A 17,832-nucleotide genomic window follows, 5' to 3' on the forward strand; every position below is an offset into this window, starting at 1 on the left:
CTTGTTTATAAATTGGAAAAAGGAGTAAGGATGTGGGCAAGATAATATCCAAGGTCTCCTCTGGCTCTACTGATTCAGGATACTACACACTAAAGTTTCCTCATTCTGAACAAGGGAAAGAGAAGCCAGCTTTGTAAAGAAGTATGAATGTTGAATAGCTACTGAAGATCTAGGGTGGTTGCAAGAAGAATTTCCAACTGAAAACTGAGATACTACAAATGAGAAGCTTGCTCTAGAGGGAATTACCCAGAAATATTTCATACCCTTAATGGAGAAAAAAATGAGATGTATTTGTTTACATTTGCATAAAGAAAGTCTAGATCAGAGGTTGGCAAACTACTGTCAGTGGGCAAGACCAGCCTGCTTTAATATAACCCACAAGCTAAGGATTTTTTTGTTTTGCTTTTTTAACAGCTGAAAAAAAAATCAATATAAGAATATTTCATGACAGAAAATGTTTTAAAATATTCAAATTTCTGTGTCCATAAGTAAAGTTTTATTGTTACTATGAGAAGGGGGAAGGATGAGGGGAAGAATAAGAGACTTGTATTGAATATTAAGGTCATGTGCCCCTTAACGACAGGAATACATTCTGAGAGATCTATCAGTAGGCGATTTTGTCTTGTGATCATAGACTGCATTTACACAAACCTAAATGGTATATAGCCCAGTGGTCGGCAAACTGTGGCTCGCGAGCCACATGTGGCTCTTTGGCCCCTTGAGTGTGGCCACGAAGTTTCAATCATACTGTATGTGCGCGCCCGCATGTGGTATTTTGTGGAAGAGCCACAATCAAGGGGCCGCAGTTTGCCAACCACTGGTATAGCCTATTACTGTAATTGTACGCACAATACTTTTATATGATTGGTAGCACAGTAGGTTTGTTTGCACCAGCATCACCACAAACACATGAATAATAGTAGTTAAACCTTAACAGTAGGTTTCTTTTTGTAACACAAGTGCCTGTCTTAAGCTTTGATTGCTCAGGTATTCACTTCAAAGAGGCACCCCTCAAGTAAAGCTATAGGGAATAAACACATGGCCAGCCACCAGACTAGGTAAAGATCCAGGCCACCTCCCCCCAGTGAGGTTCCTTGTTTTAGAGATCTTGGTTGATTTCAATAACTGACCATTTGGGCCAGTTGTTTTGTTTTCTCTTTCTGCATTTTAAATTCTCCCTTATGTTTTAAATTCACCAATAAAGAGTGAGCCTACAAAACACTAGGCCTCCATCCTGAACCCACCCAAATAAAAGCAGAACCCTAGGCCCATTCTCACATGACCCCCACCCCACCCATACCTTGTATACCCTAGGACCTATAAGTAATCTCTTTTTTTCTTCGAAGGTTCTAAAGGTTATTGCTGAAGAGTAGTGTCTTGCAATTATAATAAGAACCACAAGGATAGATCCACTTGTAATACTAGTTAGGAAAGGGAGATATCTAAGCGATGCTCACCAGGGGCTAGGTGAGTGCTCCCAGGCATTTCTAGCAGATAGCAATAGCATTACTAGAAGAAGACCAGCACAAAACAGTTATATATGGTGCTATGCTTTCAGGACAGCTACAACACTAGGCAATAGGAATTTTTCAGCTCTGTTATAATCTTACTAGAGGCCTGGTGCACAGATTCGTGCACTGGTGGGGTCCCTTGGCCTGGCCTGCGGGGGTCAGTGGAACTCTATGCCACTGCAGTCCAGCCTTACTGGCCAGCTCCGGGGGCTCCAGACGCCTGTCCATATCAATCCCGCACAGTAGTGTGGGAAACAGCAGGTGGCCGGGGAGAAGCCTAAGCCCAGGCTGGGCGCTGCGCCACTCCCGCTCATCCTGACCCCACTGATCCTGCCGCTGCTGCCGCTGCTGGGGTGTGCAGTAGGAGTGTCTGCGGGAGAGGCTGGCACCACTGCAGCTGCGCTCGCCAGCTATGAGTCTGGTATCTGGCACCCGTCTGCCAGCTGAGCAGCACTCCCACTGTGGGAGCACACTGACCACCTGGGGGCAGCTCCTGCATTAAGCATCTGCCCCCAGGTGGTCAGTGTGCATCATAGCTACCGGCCAGTCGGCCGGTCGCTGAGGCTTTTATATATATAGATGGGACCACTGTCATATATGCAGTCCAATGTTGACCAAAATATGATTATGCAGTGCATGATTGTATTTTTTTTTTTTGGACTGCATGAATGTAGACCCCATGAAAACAATTTTAAAATAAATTTTGTTTCTGTACCTCTTCACTAAAAAGCGCTCCTGTATCCTTATGGTAGCCAGCATACAAGATGGACCCCAGTGATCCCCACCTACTGGGATTCACACTCTTGTGTAATCCCCTCTCTCACTATACCAGGAAGGTCTGTGTGACAAATAACATGTGGCAAATGATATGTCACTTAAAAAATTGGGTTATAAAAGACAATGGTGTTTTTTTTTCCTCTCCATTTCTCTTTTTCTCTCTCTCTTATCTCTTCACTCACTAGCTTTGAATGAAACCAGCTCCCATGTTGTGAGACACTCAGGCAACCTATGGAAAGATCCATGTGATGAAGAACTGAAGCCTCTGACCAAGAGCCAGTGATGAACGGAGGCCTGTCAACACCATGTGAATGAGTTTGCAAATGGACCCTCCCCATGCTGAGCCTTCAGATGAACCTGCAGTCCCAGCCACTTTCTTGACAGAGACCTCGTGAGGGAACCTTGAACCAGAACTACCCATCTAAATAGTTCCCAGATTCCTTCCCCAGAGGAACTCAGATGATAAATGTTTGTAGCTTTAGGAACTTAGGTTTGAGGTAGACTGTTATATATCAGTAGATAACTAATAAAACCATTACTTTTGGCTAAGAGCAAATTTAAAAATGGGATAGTGTTAAAGATCAAAATTGAAGACTGGGAGCAGATAGGAGTTGCATGGAAGGCCTCTCAGCTGACCTCTACTGAGAAGCCAAATAGGTACAAGAACAAAAAATGCAAATCAGTTCAAAAGGCAAAGGGTAGAGGTAGGGAATGAGTTCAGGAGTGACTGACTGAAGTCCATTTACATCAAATACTCAGGTGGAAATATACTGAACAAAATTAACTGGTGAATAAAATAGGTCCACAGGCATGGATGCATGGGACAGACTGACAGGTCTGGGGGTAAGGTGGGAGAGGGGAGAAGAGTTTTACCAAAGACCTTATATGCATAGCCACAGACAATATTGTGTTGAAGGCTTGGGGTAGGGCAGGAACTGGGTAGAGAAGGGCAAGGAGGTGGGGGATGAGGGACATCTGTAATACTGTCAACAATAGGGAAAAAAAGGACTTTTTTTTTGAAGCAGCTGAGGCAGAGAACAGCAGAACAGGAAGGCGGCAGGAAAAGCTTTACTGGACTAGGGTCCAAGAGGCTGGTATTTCATAAATCTACTGTGCTTCTAATTAGCTATGGGATCCTGGACTAGCTTCTTGAACTCTCTGAGGATTCAGTTTCCTTATCTAAAAAGGAGTTGGATAAGATGTTTATAAACTCTGCCATTAAAGTATTCTCTTTGCACAATGCTAGAGGCAGTAGCACTGCCTTGGGCAAATTATAATTTATACTGTTTCAGTGGTCTTGAGGGACAGAGGTATTGGCAGGGCATCTTCTTAGATTGGAAGCTTTTCACATGTATCATTTACTCAATAATTGTTTACTGAGTATTTCCTCTGTTCCAGGCATAATGTACTAGGTTTTAGGAGTGAAAATGGATTTAAAAGGTCAATGAGACATAATACCATTCCTCAGGAAACCAATGACACTCATTCTACCTGATCTAGCACTAACCCAACATCTGTTTTTTGGCTTAAGTAGAAAGGTTCCTCTTTCTTTTATCTATTTCTGAGATCCTTAGCTTCCAATTTCTTCATCTCTGGGACTTTTAAGCTCTAACATCTATTCTTTTATCTTCTCCACAGTACTGGCTTTGGAAGAAAGGGCATCTGGTAAGCCAAGACTTTCCTGAGTTCTATTCATTTTAGTAACTATGGAGAACATTATTCCCCTTTTAATGCACATTACACATCTTTTAATGGAACTTTAAGATTGCTTAATTGCTATCACACCACAATGGTTGTTCAATCAACTGCAAATTTACTTAGATACACATTCATCATTTTAGCTACAAGATTGTATGACATTGAAACCTTTGTAAATTGATTTTCTGAAATCAATATACCCTCTGTATAAGGAATTCTCCAATACATCAAGCCACTAACCACACCCCAAAAAGAAGCAAATTTACTTTGGTAGTGTTTCTTAGTGAACATAATTGGTTCATACTGACCACCACTTGTCTCCTAAATGTACATAAAGCACAAGCTTTATAATTATCTACATTGTTTTTACATTATTAAAACATATAAATGATGTTGTTTCCAAAATTCACTCCTTTTCCCTTAAAAAAAAATAACCTTTTGTTCACCTTTGATCCTGTTAGCTTTCTCTAGTTATCACATTTGTAGATGACAGAAAGATCCTCTCATTGGCCTCTTGCTTTATCTCTTAGACATAAAACCGTCAATAAAACAAGAAAAGAATTCAGATTTTAGAAGGATCCAATATGGTGGCCGACAGGACGGCAGTGAGGAAGAGAGTGTGAGTGAGAGAGAGTAAGGTGAATGTGTGGATGTGTGTGGGGTGTGAGTATGTGTGAGTGAGGGACAGTTATATTCCACAGGACTGTCCGGGACTGGCAAATCAGGCTCCCCTAGCCAGGCAGCCTCTACTACCGCTGAAATCTCTCCCAGGATGGCCTACTCTGCTGCACAGACCACACCATCTTGAAGGGGAGAGCAGCTGTGACTTGGAGCCCAGCCTCACCTCCACCAGGAGAGACCTCCAACACCACCCAGGACCCCACAGCCACACCGGCCAGGGACCAGCTACCTCAGCTGCAAACCCACCAACACTGATACTCCAGCCTCCCCGGCTGCAGGCTCCTAAAAAGTTCGTCCAGGGGGAGACAAAATGGTGGCCGAATAGGCAGACGGGTCCTGCGCCTTCTCAGAGCAGATTGAAGAAACAGGTAAATCAAATAACATCCATCTGGAATTGGCGAATTAAACACAGCTGGCAAGACAATCCTTAGACAGAAAGGCCAGAGGTCGCCTGGAGAGAGGTGGGTTTGGGGATCTGGGCTGGAGGGAGAAACACAGGCAGCTGGGACTAGAGTCTCAGAGGGAGACTGCATTTCATTAAATCCGAGTCCCTTGTGGAAAGTATAGCGCTCCACTGTGGAAGGGGGTCCACAGGGCTGCTGGCAGCGGGGACTCTAGATCTAAGCCCCCAGCCTGAGAGGCTGTGCCCAGAAAGGCAGCCTGAAGTTCTTCATGGGCCAAGCAGTGTGTGTGTGTGTGGGGGGGGGGGGGGGGGGGCACGAATCGGCACAGTTGCTCTGTCTTTATAATTTCCTTACTTTTATTCGCTAAACCCAGTGCATAGGATCTTTCAATTACAAACACTCACCGAGGCTGCGATGCAGGGGAAGGTGGTTTTGTGGAAGCTGGGAAGCAAAATAGGGAGAGACGATCAGGAAGCCAGCTCTGGGACAGTCCGATCCCTCCAAACCTGAAGATACATTTTTCTCCTGAAGACCAGACACCTTCTAAGAGCGCAGCCACACCCAGCCTTGAGCTCAGCAGGGAAACAAAGATTCTAAATACCCTCAGGGAGCCCTTGTGGACTGGGCTGAGGGGCCATTGGATCCCGAAACTAATACAGAAACACCACCACCTAGAGGCCATGTCAGAAATAGATGCTTGTGTAAATAAGACTGAAAGGCAGAAAAAACAAAGTGGGCAGATTGATCCCGCTTGCCTGAAACTAAGGTTGTGGCGTCTGACACAAAGGAGCGGTGGATCACTGGGAACTTCAAAATGGTGCTGACTACCTAACAGGGAACAGAGACGTGGCAGGCAGAACATAGAGAGGGGTCTTAAGCCAGCCCCCATAGGACATTAAAACCATGCTGAAGTGAACAAACTTCACTGCTTCACTTTTTTATTTTTTACTTAAGAAACTAAAATTTTTTTATGTTTTTCTCTTTTCTTCGTTTTATTTTTTTATTATTTTTATTTATTTTTTTAACCTTTCATTTTTTTGCAATGGATTATTTTGTTTTAATGTTAAATAATAAGAATATAGGAAAAATTCTATTGAATAATACAATTGAGCCACAGAGTGAACTTGTAAGACTTTAACAAAGAAGGTCTAGAGAAAAAAATCCTTTTGGATGAGAATAATAATTAATATTTATGGACTGAAAACATCTTTGACAATAGTCATCATATAGGTTTGAGGTAAAGGTGGTGGCATAATCCTCCAAAAGAATATTTCTAAATATTTCTGACATAAGAAGGAACAGAATGTGGAAAAGGATGTTCCAACTATCTCCTCCATTCATGCCCCAAGTTTGCACAGACTGCTCTGCTATTCCTGCCTTACCTGTTTTAATTTCTTCTCAGTGGACTGTTGAGAAAACAGAAATGGTGATACTGAACCGGATATAAACAATTTCCAAAGAAGACCTTAATAAATAGCTTCAAAACAAGCATTTTTAGGCTCTAGCCATTATCTATTGGTAAATACGCATTTGTTGGCTTCTTTTTCCTTGGACAGTCATGTCTTAAAAGTTTCAGATGTTGTCCTCCAGAACTTCAGAGTATTTTGTTAATTAAAGAATGGATTTCACTTAGCTGCTTCATATTCTGGTGGCTACTCTACAATATAAATTTAGTCTTCATAGATTTACAAATATATTTTCATAGCAGTAAGTCTGTATCCATTATTGTGAAGTTTGCTTTCAAGGGAATTTGATGTTCCATCATGAGTTAAATTATTTGTTCCCAAAGTAACTTCATTTGAAAGATGTCATAAAGTTCCTAGATCTCTATTAAAATTCAAGCCATTCTGTCATGTAAATACAGTTAGATGGTGAAATCTCATCACCTTCCTGGCAGTTGTCAAAAACCAGGCAGAGTCCACAGGGGGCCCGGACCAAGCCCATGTGTGGGATGATTGGATTGACTGCTCTGTACAGTTCCATGTGTCCGTCTATACTACCAACTGTGCCTTCCTTTGCTGCGATGATAGTCATCTCCACTTTCCCATCATATGAGCGTATTCAAAATGGTTTCAGTTCCTCCATGGACAACTCTACCTTACTGATGCCCAATTCACAGATACATTTCCACACTTCGTGTGATGAAGCAAATGAACTATTTTTTGGTATCATTGGATTCTGTTTGCTTTCTTGGGCTGTTTCTGCCTTGGACTATAGGAACTTAAAACACTGTTGGTTAAATACCTCTACAAATTCAGATTCAAAATCCTGGTCACTGTACCACGCTTCACCAGTCACAGACTGGTCAGGCTACAGGTTGTGAAGCATACACACCTTTTTTTTTTTTTGAGGCTGCTACAGACTTAACAGCTTTGATAAGCTTTATAACTTTCCAAATTCTTAAAAATTTTGTTAATGGCAAATTACTTTTATACCAGATATCTCTGCTCCATATTTCTTTATTTCCTGTATCCTCTATGATCTGATATACTAGTTTTTCTTGGTTGTCTGGTCCCTTCATTTTACCAGCATTCTGAGAATCCTTTATTCTATGCAGAAGGCCTGTATTGCTCCTTAAGATATCCAACTGACCCATAGACAATAGTCTATTGATTGCCACTGCCCGCTGCTGAGCTTCTATATGAGGCATTTCATTTTGAATTACTTGGTCTGTGATTCCATGAGGGAACTGGTGACATAATTCTATAATCCTGTTTTGTTTTTCCTACTGGATCCACGTCGTGTGGCTGCAGCTTCACTTTCACCTCAGCCATGTGAATGAGGTTCCTATCCCCGACCTTTCAATTTTTTTTATCTTTTTTTGGATTAGAGTATTAGATTCTTCTTTTATTCTTTTTTTTTTTAATATATTTTTATTGATTTTTTACAGAGAGGGAGGGAGAGAGATAGAGTCAGAAACATCAATGAGAGAGAAACATTGATCAGCCGCCTCCGCAACCCAGGCACATGCCCCCGACCGGAATCGAACCTGGGACCCTCCAGTCTGCAGGCCGACGCTCTATCCACTGAGCCAAACTGGTTTCGGCTTCTTTTATTCTTTTTAATCATTATTTTACTCTATCTCATATTTTCCTTTATGCCAACGCTTTCTTCCTCACTTCTTGCTTTTTCATCCTGTTTCTCTTCTCCTGTCCCTGCTTTAGTTTTACTCACTCCTTTCATTTACCCCTTGTTAAAAATTGATATTCTTTATCTGCCTTATTGATGCATTACTAGTATAATAGTCTCTGTTGGCTTACTCATATATCTAATTTCCTCTCACCTGCTTCAAGTCCATGAACCCTTTTCTTTTCTCTTTCTTTGCTAATTTTTTTCCTCGTTGTTGTTGTTTGTTTGAATGTTAGTTCTTGTTTATTTTTATTTTTTTAATTTTATGCTTTTGTTTTTCCTCTCCTCACCTGTTCTCTTCTTCTACTAATAGCTTAATTAGTTTCACTCACCAAAATCAGGCCTATCTGCTCTCTAGTCTCCTTTTCCAAAAATAAATGAATATATAGATAAAGGAGAAAAATTATATATATATAAATTTTATTTTGTATATATTTTTATTATTTTTAAAATTACTTTTTTTGAGTATTTTGTTTTTTACTTTTCTTCTTATACACTCACTACAGGACTGGTGCATGAATTCATGCACGGGTGCGGTCCAGCTGGCCCACCTCAATCGGGGCCGATCATGCTGGGCCAGCCGGGGTGAGGGGATGCAGGAGATTGTCCAACTGGCCCTGCCCCCTGGTCAAACTCCCAGTCGAACTCCCAGTCAAGGGGACAATTTGCATATTATACTTTTATTATATAGGATTTTCTTTCTACATCCTCTATACTGAATCATGGCCATTCCCCCAGTCATTCAATGCCTTTACCTTACCTTCTAGAAATAAGCTCTGCCTCTTCAGATTCAGCTGCCCTCCTTTTTTTCTAGGTGGTGGTTGTTTGTATTTTTTTGGATTAGCTGTTGGTTTTGTGGAGTTTTCTCCCCATATATGTATATTTCTTTCCCTTCTTTTTTCTTCTTTTCCTGTTCTCTCTTACCTTTCCCCTTTTCTCAATATCATTTTTGCACACTTTTCTCTCCCCTATGTCTCTTTTCTCTGGTGGTCACTTTTATTTGGGGTTATTGGTATCATGAATACATGTGTTTTTTGTTCCATGTCGTGGCTTATCGAGTTGCATTTTGTGCCTTTTGGTCAACGCAGTAGAGAGGAGTGAAAATGAGGAGAAAAATAAACAGCCCTCATAAGAAAGAAAAGGAGGAATCACTGGAAAAGTAAGTAAAGGAAATAGAGGCAAGCAATATGTCAGAGAAAGAATTCAGAGCAATGGTCATAAGGACACTGAAAAGGAGGAAGACAAATTCAACATGTGTAAGAACCAAGAGGAAATGAAGAAGCACCAAGAAGAAATGAAGAATGACATAGTTGCAATAAAGAATAAAACAGAAAGCATCAACAGTAGACTAGAAGAAGCTGAGGACCACATCAGTGAGCTAGAAGACAAGGTCAGAAAAAACACCCATGCAGAGCAGCAAATGGGAAAAAAAAACTTTAAAAACAGGAGGAGAGCCCAAGGGAGCTTTGGGACAACAAAAAACAAAACAACATCCACATAATAGGGGGGTCAGAAGGAGAGGAAACTGAACAAAGAATAGAAAACCTGTTTGAAGAAATAATGACAGAAAACTTCCCTGATATTGGGAAGAAAAAACCCACACAAGTCCAAGAAATACACAGAGTCCAAAACAAGATGAAACCAAAAAGACTGACACCAAGACACATCATAATTAAATTGCCAAACACCAACAACAAAGTAAGAATCTTAAAGGCTGCCAGAGAGAGCCAGAAAGTTACCACAAGGGATCTCTCATCAGACTATCAACTGATTTCTCAACAGAAACACATCAGGCCAGAAGGAAATGGAATGAAATATACAAAGTGATGCAAAGCAAGGGACTGAATCCAAGAATACTATACCCAGCAAGGCTATCATTCAAACTAAAGGTGAAATCAGAAGCTTCACAGACCAAAAAAATGGGCTAAGGGAGTTTATTACCACCAAACCAGCAATGCAAGAAATGCTAAAGGGACTGCTGTAAAAAGAAGAAATAGGAAGGGTAGAAGGAACACAGGCATAAAGAATAAAAATGGTGACAAACAAGTACCTATCAATAATAACCTTAAATGTAAATTGATTAAATGCTCCAAACAAAAGACATAGGTAGCTGAATGAATAAGAAAACATGGCCCATATATCTGCTGTCTATAAGAGACCAACCTCAGAACAAAGGACTCAAACAGACTGATAATGAAGGAATGGGGGAAAAATTTTCAGACGAATGGAAATGAAAAAAAAAAAAAGGGTGGGATAGCAATACTTATATCTGACAAATCAGAACTCAAAGTGAAGGCCATAATAAGAGATAAGGAAGGCCACTTCATAATACTAAAGGGAGCAATTCAACAAGAGGATATAACTCTGGTAAACATATAAGCACCCAATACAGGAGCACCCAAATATATTAAAAAAAAACTTCTGGAAGATATCAAGGGAGAGATCGACAGCAATACAATCAGAGTAGGGGACTTTACTACCCCATTGACACCATTGGATAAATCCTCTAAACAAAAAAATCAGCAAAGAAACATCAATCCTAACTGCCTAACTAGATCAGACGGAATTACTTGACATCTTCAGAACATTTCACCCCAAAGCTACAGAATGTACATTCTTCTCAAGTGCACACAGGGCATTTTCAAAGATAGACTACATATTGGGACACAGGCAAAGTCTCTTCAAATTCAAGAAGATAGAAATCATATCAAGCATCTTCTCAGATCACAATAGCATAAAATTAGAAATCAACTACAATAAAAACAATGAAAAAAAATCAAACACTTGGAGGCTATATAGCATGCTATTAAACAATGATTGGGTTATCAAAGAGATCAAAGAAGAAATAAAAAGCATCCTGGTAACAAACACAATGAAAAAACAACAATCTAAAATCTATGGGACACAGTGAAAGCAGTCTTGAGAGGGAAGTTCATAGCTCAACAGGCCTACCTCAAAAAACAAGAAAAAATGGTAATAAATTATCTAACCCTACAACTCAAAGAATTAGAAAGTGAGCAACAAGAAAAGCTCAGAGTAAACAGAAGGAAGGAAATAATAAAGATTAGAGCAGAAATAAATGACATAGAGACCCAAAAAGCAATACAAAAGATCAATAAAACTAAGAGCTGGTTCTTTGAAAGGATAAACAAGATTGATGAACTTCTAGCCAGGCTCACCAAGAAGCAAAGAGAGAGGACCCAAATAAACAAAATCAGAAATGAAAGAGATGGAGTGACAACTGACCCCACAGAAAAACAAAGGATTTTGAAAAAATACTATGAACAACTCTATTCTAACAAACTGGACAACCTAAATGAAGTGGACATATTCTTAGAAAAATACAAGCTTCCAAAACTCAATCAGGAAGAATCAAAGAACCTGAATAGGCCGATAACTACTGAAGAAATTGAAGCAGTAATCAAAAATCTTCCAGCAAACAAAAGCCCAGGACCAGATGGCTTTACAGGCAAGTTCTACCAAGCATTCAAAGAAGAACTAAAATCTATCCTCCTCAGACTGTTCCAAAAAATTCAAGAGCAAGGCACACTTCCAAGCTCTTTCTATGAAGCCAGCATTACCCTAATTCCAAAACCAGATAAAGACACCACAAAGAAAGAGAACTACAGGCCAATATCCTTGATGAACATAGATGCCAAAATCCTCAACAAAATTCTAGCAAATCGGATCCAGCATTACATTAGAAACATCATACACCATGACCAAGTGGGATTTATTCCGGGGATGCAAGGATGGTACAATATCCACAAATTAATAGATGTGATACATCACATAAACAAATTCAGAGACAAAAATCACATAATCATATCAATCGACACAGAAGAAGCATTTGAAAAAATCCATCACTCTTCCTTGATAAAAACTCTCTGCAAAGTGGGAATAGAGGGATCATACCTCAACATACTAAAAGCCTTATATGACAAACCTACAGGCAACATCATACTTAATGGGCAAAAACTAAATTCATTTCCCCTAAGAATAGGAACAAGACAGGGATGCCCACTTTCACCACTCCTGATCAATATAGTACTGGAAGTGCTAGATATATCAGACAAAAAGAAGAAATAAAAGGCATCCAAATTGGAAAAGAAGTAAAACTGTCCTTCTTCGTAGATGACATGATACTGTACATAGAAAACCCCCAAAGACTCCATCAAAAAAATACTAGATTTAATAAATGAGTTTGGTAATGTAACAGAATACAAAATTAACATCCAGAAATCTATGGCTTTTTTTATGCACCAATAATGAACTCACAGAAAAGGAGACTAAAAATACAATCCCATTTACCAGTGCACCAAAACAACAATAATAATAATAATAATAACAATAATAATAATAATAATAATAATAATAAACCTAGGAATAAACTTAACTAAGGCGGTAAAAGACCTGTACTTGGAAAACTACAGGACACTGAAAAAAGAGATAGAAGAAGACATAAACAAGTGGAAGAACCTACCGTGTTCATGGATTGGTAGAATCAACAGCATTAAAATGTCTATACTACCCAAAGCGATCTATAGGTTCAATGCAATACCCATTAAGATACCAACGGCATATTTCACAGATCTAAAACAATCTCTCCAAAAGTTCATATGGAATAAAAAAGACCCTGAATAGCCGCAGCAAACCTGTGAAAGAAGAACAAATTTGGAGAGATCACAATACCAGATATCAAGCTATATTACAAAGCCATGGTCGTGGTCTCCTTTTTCTCCTTTCTCCTTTCTTTCTCCTTTCTCCTTTATCCTGTCTTTCTCCTTTCTCCTTCTCCTCCTTCTTCTTCCTTCTTCTTCTTCCTTCTCCTCTTCCTCCTCCTTCTTTTTCTCCTTCTTCTTCTTCCTCCTCCTTCTTCCTCCTCTTCTTCTTCCTCTTTCTTTTCTTCTTCCTTCTCCCTCCTCCTCCTCCTTCTCTTCTTCTTCTTCCTCCTCCTCCTCCTCCCTCTCCTCCTTCTTCTCCTTCTCCTCCCACCTCTTCCTCTTCTTCTCTTCCTCTTTCTCTTCTCCTTCTCTTTCTCCTTCTTCTTCTTTTTTTCTTTAAAGCCACAGTTATCAAAACTGGCTGGTACTGGCACAAGAACAGACATACAGACCAATGAAACAGAACAGAGAAGCCAGAAATAGAACTAAGCCATTTTGCTCAATATTTGACAAAGGAGGCAAGAGCATACAATGGAGTCAAGACAGTCTCTTCAATAAATGGTGCTGGGAAATTTGGTAAGATACATGCAAAAAATGAAACTATATCACCAACTTACACCATACACAAAAACAAACTCAAAATGGATAAAGGACTTAAATGTAAGATGGGAAACCATAAAAATCTTAGAAGACTCCATAGGCAACAAAATATCGGACATATGTCATAGCAATATCTTTCCAATACAGCTCCAAGGGCAATGGAAACTAAGGAGAAAATAAACAAATGCGACTACATCAAAATAAAAAGCTTCTGCACAGCAAAAGAAATCATCAACAAAACAACAAGAAAGCCCACTGCATGGGAGAACATATTTTCCAATGCTATTTCAGATAAGGGTTTAATGTTCAAAATTTACAGAGAACTCATACAACTTAACAAAAGGAAGATAAACAATTCAATCAAAAAATGGGCAAAGGACCTAAATAGACACTGACCGAGAGACATATGAAAACATGCTCAAAGTCACTAATCATCTAAGAGATACAAATCAAAACAACAATGAGGTACCATCTCACACCTGTCAGAATGGCTATCATCAACAAATCAACAAACGACAAGTGCTGGTGAGGATGCGGAGAAAAAGGAACCCTCGTGCACTGCTGGTGGGAATACAGACTGGTGCAGCCACTGTGGAAAACAATATGGAGTTTCCTCAAAAAGTTAAAAATGGAACTCCCATTTGACCCAATAATCCCACTTCTAGGAATATATTCCAAGAAACCAGAAACACCAATCAAAAAGGATATATGCACCCTTATGTTCATAGCAGCACAATTTACAATAGCTAAAATTTAGAAACAGCCTAAGTGCCCATCAGCAGATGAGTGGATTAAAAAACAGTGGTACATCTACACAATGGAATGCTACACTGCTATTAAAAAAAAAAAAAAGAAACTTTTATCCTTTGCCACAGCATGGATGGAACTGGAGAGCATTATGTTGAGCAAAATATGCCAGTTGAAGGAAGATAAATATCACATGATCTCACTCATACGTGGGATATAATGATGAACATAAACTGGTGAAGAAAAATAGATCCAGAGACAAGGGGCAGGGGAGGGGGCTTTAAAGATCAACCAAAGGACTTATATGTATGGTATTAGCATAACCAACTGACACAGACCCGGGGCAGTGGGGCCTGCCCTCGGGGGTGGCAGTGTATGTGTGGGGCCAATTGGGGAAAAAGGAGACATATGTAATACTTTAAACAATAAAAAGAAAACGTAAGATGCACTGTCTTTCGCAGACACTAGCTTCTAGTAGCCATCAAAATAGTTGTCACAATTACTATAATTTGCTTTGTTCAGCTTTGTAATATGTATTAGAATGCATTTTCACATCCTTTTTCTGGTCAGACTACTAATATCTGTACACAGTCAATGTTAGACAATTAAATAATATTTTTATTTGAAAGGAATTAGAAATCCTCTAGAAACAGAGGCTCTGGAGAGTAAAGGGGCTTGTCCAAGGTCATAGTGCTGGGCAGATAAAGAGGTCAAAGTTCTTGATACTGAAAGCGTCTCGCATTGCAATACAACATCTCACCCTCATCACAATTTCAAGTGCAATTGAAACTTCCCTTCTCCTTTTACCCTCAGCCAACTGCTTCTTCCATGTTAAAAAGTATTTATTGAACACTAATAATTTATTGAGTCTAGTAATTGCCTATTTGTGAACAATTTTTTGCTAGTACAACCTATCTTTAATCCAGTACACTACTAAGAATCTACAATACAACATCAATAACAGCCAAAAATAAATTATTTTATATTAAACTGTAAAATCCAACCAATAAAGGGGAAGTACAATGTAAATTATGATATATCAACATAATGGAATAATACATAGCCATTATGCTATTCTGATTGTTACCTAGAAAGATAGGAAATGTTTATTACATAAATATTGAAAGCAGGATACAAAGTACAGGTAAATACAATGATTAATTCTGTAGATGTTTTGGGCTTGGCAGGAAATATGCAAAAATACACTCAGTAAATGAGATTGTGGAAAATTGGTTTTCCTCCTCAAAATTTTTCTTTAATCTTATATTGATTGTTGTCAATATCCAAACCCTTTTTAGATAAAATTTAATGGTACCTTAAGAGAGACAATTAGATAATACTAACCTCTTATTTTACATTTACCATTCATGTTTACCAAACGTTGTAACATTTCACACTCATAGAAAAAATAGCAATATAAACCAAGTACGTTAGAAGAATCGTATTACTAACTCTCATAATAATCCTTCAAAAAAGGTGTGATGCCTCCCACAAACACACACATATTATAACCAAGTAGTTTTGTTGAGTATTGCCAAAAGTAGGCCTCTGCCTTGTCCCACAACCAATGAAACCCAATCAGTCTTTCCTTGGCATTTATTAAATTAGACCTTGGGAAAGAAATTCAGTCCCTCTTTGGTGGCTAAACTGTGTCTGAGATGGAAGAAATAGGAGCGTTTGGTAACCAACTTTGTAACCGTGTGAAAGAACCCATACTGAGAAAATGAAGCTGACCAGAAAGTAGTAGCTCAGAGTTGGAAAGGGACAGACAGTTCTTATGACATTGGTGTCAGTGATCCCTGAGTCTCAATTGCACCCCTTTCTGGAGTTATCTCACACAAAAATTTTCTACTTTTCATGCTTGCCTAAATTATTCTTAGATGGGTTTCTGTCATTTGAAATAAAAAGGTCATGTCTAATATAGCACATATTATTATTCCCGTTTTACACATAGGAAATCTAAAATTCAGAAAAATTAAGTAAGATTACAAAGTTAGTAAGCTTTGGCTTTGAAGCACTACTTTTTCTATAAAGGCAAGTTGCATTCATGGAAGAAAAAAAGGCAGCTAAAGGAAAAAGTTACAAAAAGGAAAAACATAAAATAGAAAGGCAGAAGTACGTCAAATGGAGAAAAAGATAAGTTTCAAAAAAACTATATACATACGTTAGCACACACACAGAATTTATGCCCAGTTGAAACTGAGAACAGACCAAGTATTTCTAATATTAAGTTAGGAAAACCGAACAATTGAAAAATTATAGTAACAGCTGATTCCATCTTAGTTTTTTCTTTTTACTTTTTATCTATATTGTATCCAGAAGCAGCTTAACTGAGCCTTTTGCCTTAGGGTCTCCTACATGAGTCTCCATAGAGTATAAAATATATAATAAGAAAGCAAAGAACAGTGCCAGAGAGAATCTTAGCAAGAGTAAATTCATGATCTTTTGTAACCTAGACATAAAGTGACTTTTCATATCCTATTCTTCAGAAGCAAGTCACTAGGCCCGACCCACACTTAATAATTATCCAAGGGCATGAATATTAGGAGTGGGGGATCACTGGGAATCATCTCAGAAGCTACCTGCCACTCGAGTGGTAGCTGAAATGATGATGCATCTTATAATGGACAAAGTCTTAGATTCACTGAAATACAGTAGGAAGAACTCAGTAAATATTTCTTGAATGGTTAAAATGAATGAAAAAGATAAAATAACACTGTCCTTTTTCACATAATCAATGACAATTTTCCTGCTGTGTTATCAATATTTCCAAGTGTTTCTGACTGTCACTGTGACTATACCAACTTCCTTCAAATTGATTTTCTAAAAACACAATCACAGAAATAATATAATTGTTTTACATCTGCTGGCAGAATGTACCAGCACCTTTTTTTAGTGCAATATTAACATGTGCTAACCCAATAAACAAATCAACATTCCCATCTCAAATAACTCATTCAAGAGGATAAGCAATTCAAATGATTAGTCATGAGCTAACAATATGCTCCCTCTTCACAAAGACCAGTGTCATTCTCAGCCCACTGAGAAGTGGTAAGACTTTTTCCCCTTTACTTGTTCTACTATTGACATCACTGTTTATACATGCACTGACCTCTGTCTAGCTTTCTGCACCATCTTATATCAGGGCTGTAATAAAGGAAAGTTCATGTGAAGGCTATCTAAGCCAGGCAGGCCTGTATATACAAGTGACGAAGTGGTAGTTAGCCCCTTTTGCGTTCTACTAATTAAACTAGAGAAGGAAGATGGGTTCAAAATGAAGAAGGTGAGAGAGCCATTTTATAAACATTAGGAGACAAACACTAACTCCTTTTCTTTTTCAAACCAAAGCATACTGCATTAACCTTGTCTGAACAACAATAGTTTGACTACAGAAATATCACAGTCCTGGCTCTATTGAAGAAGAAAAGCAAAGTATTTTCATCTTAATTGGTAACATTAAGATATGCTGATCATTCTTATAGAGTTATTTTGTTTGTTTGTTTGTTTTTCAAGAAAACGTACTGTCTTTGTGAAGAAATGACAAAGTCAGCATATGTGGAGCCTTTGGACTAGATGTTCTTCCAAGAAAGTCTCCCTCCTTTGTATGCAAGAAAAGGGTCT

At 38.8% G+C, this 17,832-nt stretch overlaps 1 protein-coding gene and 1 pseudogene across 1 annotated transcript in view; both read right to left on the reverse strand.

The window, feature by feature from the left end:
• The window catches only part of HPSE2 (heparanase 2 (inactive)), a 533,452-nt gene that overhangs the window by 320,060 nt on the left and 195,560 nt on the right, over positions 1 to 17,832 (reverse strand). The gene's annotated exons all lie outside the window — the stretch shown is intronic.
• LOC132214554 (DNA-directed RNA polymerase III subunit RPC6-like) lies at positions 6,141 to 7,845 on the reverse strand (annotated as a pseudogene).

Source organism: Myotis daubentonii, chromosome 13 (assembly GCF_963259705.1).
Source record: "Myotis daubentonii chromosome 13, mMyoDau2.1, whole genome shotgun sequence".
Classification (NCBI taxonomy): domain Eukaryota; kingdom Metazoa; phylum Chordata; class Mammalia; order Chiroptera; family Vespertilionidae; genus Myotis; species Myotis daubentonii.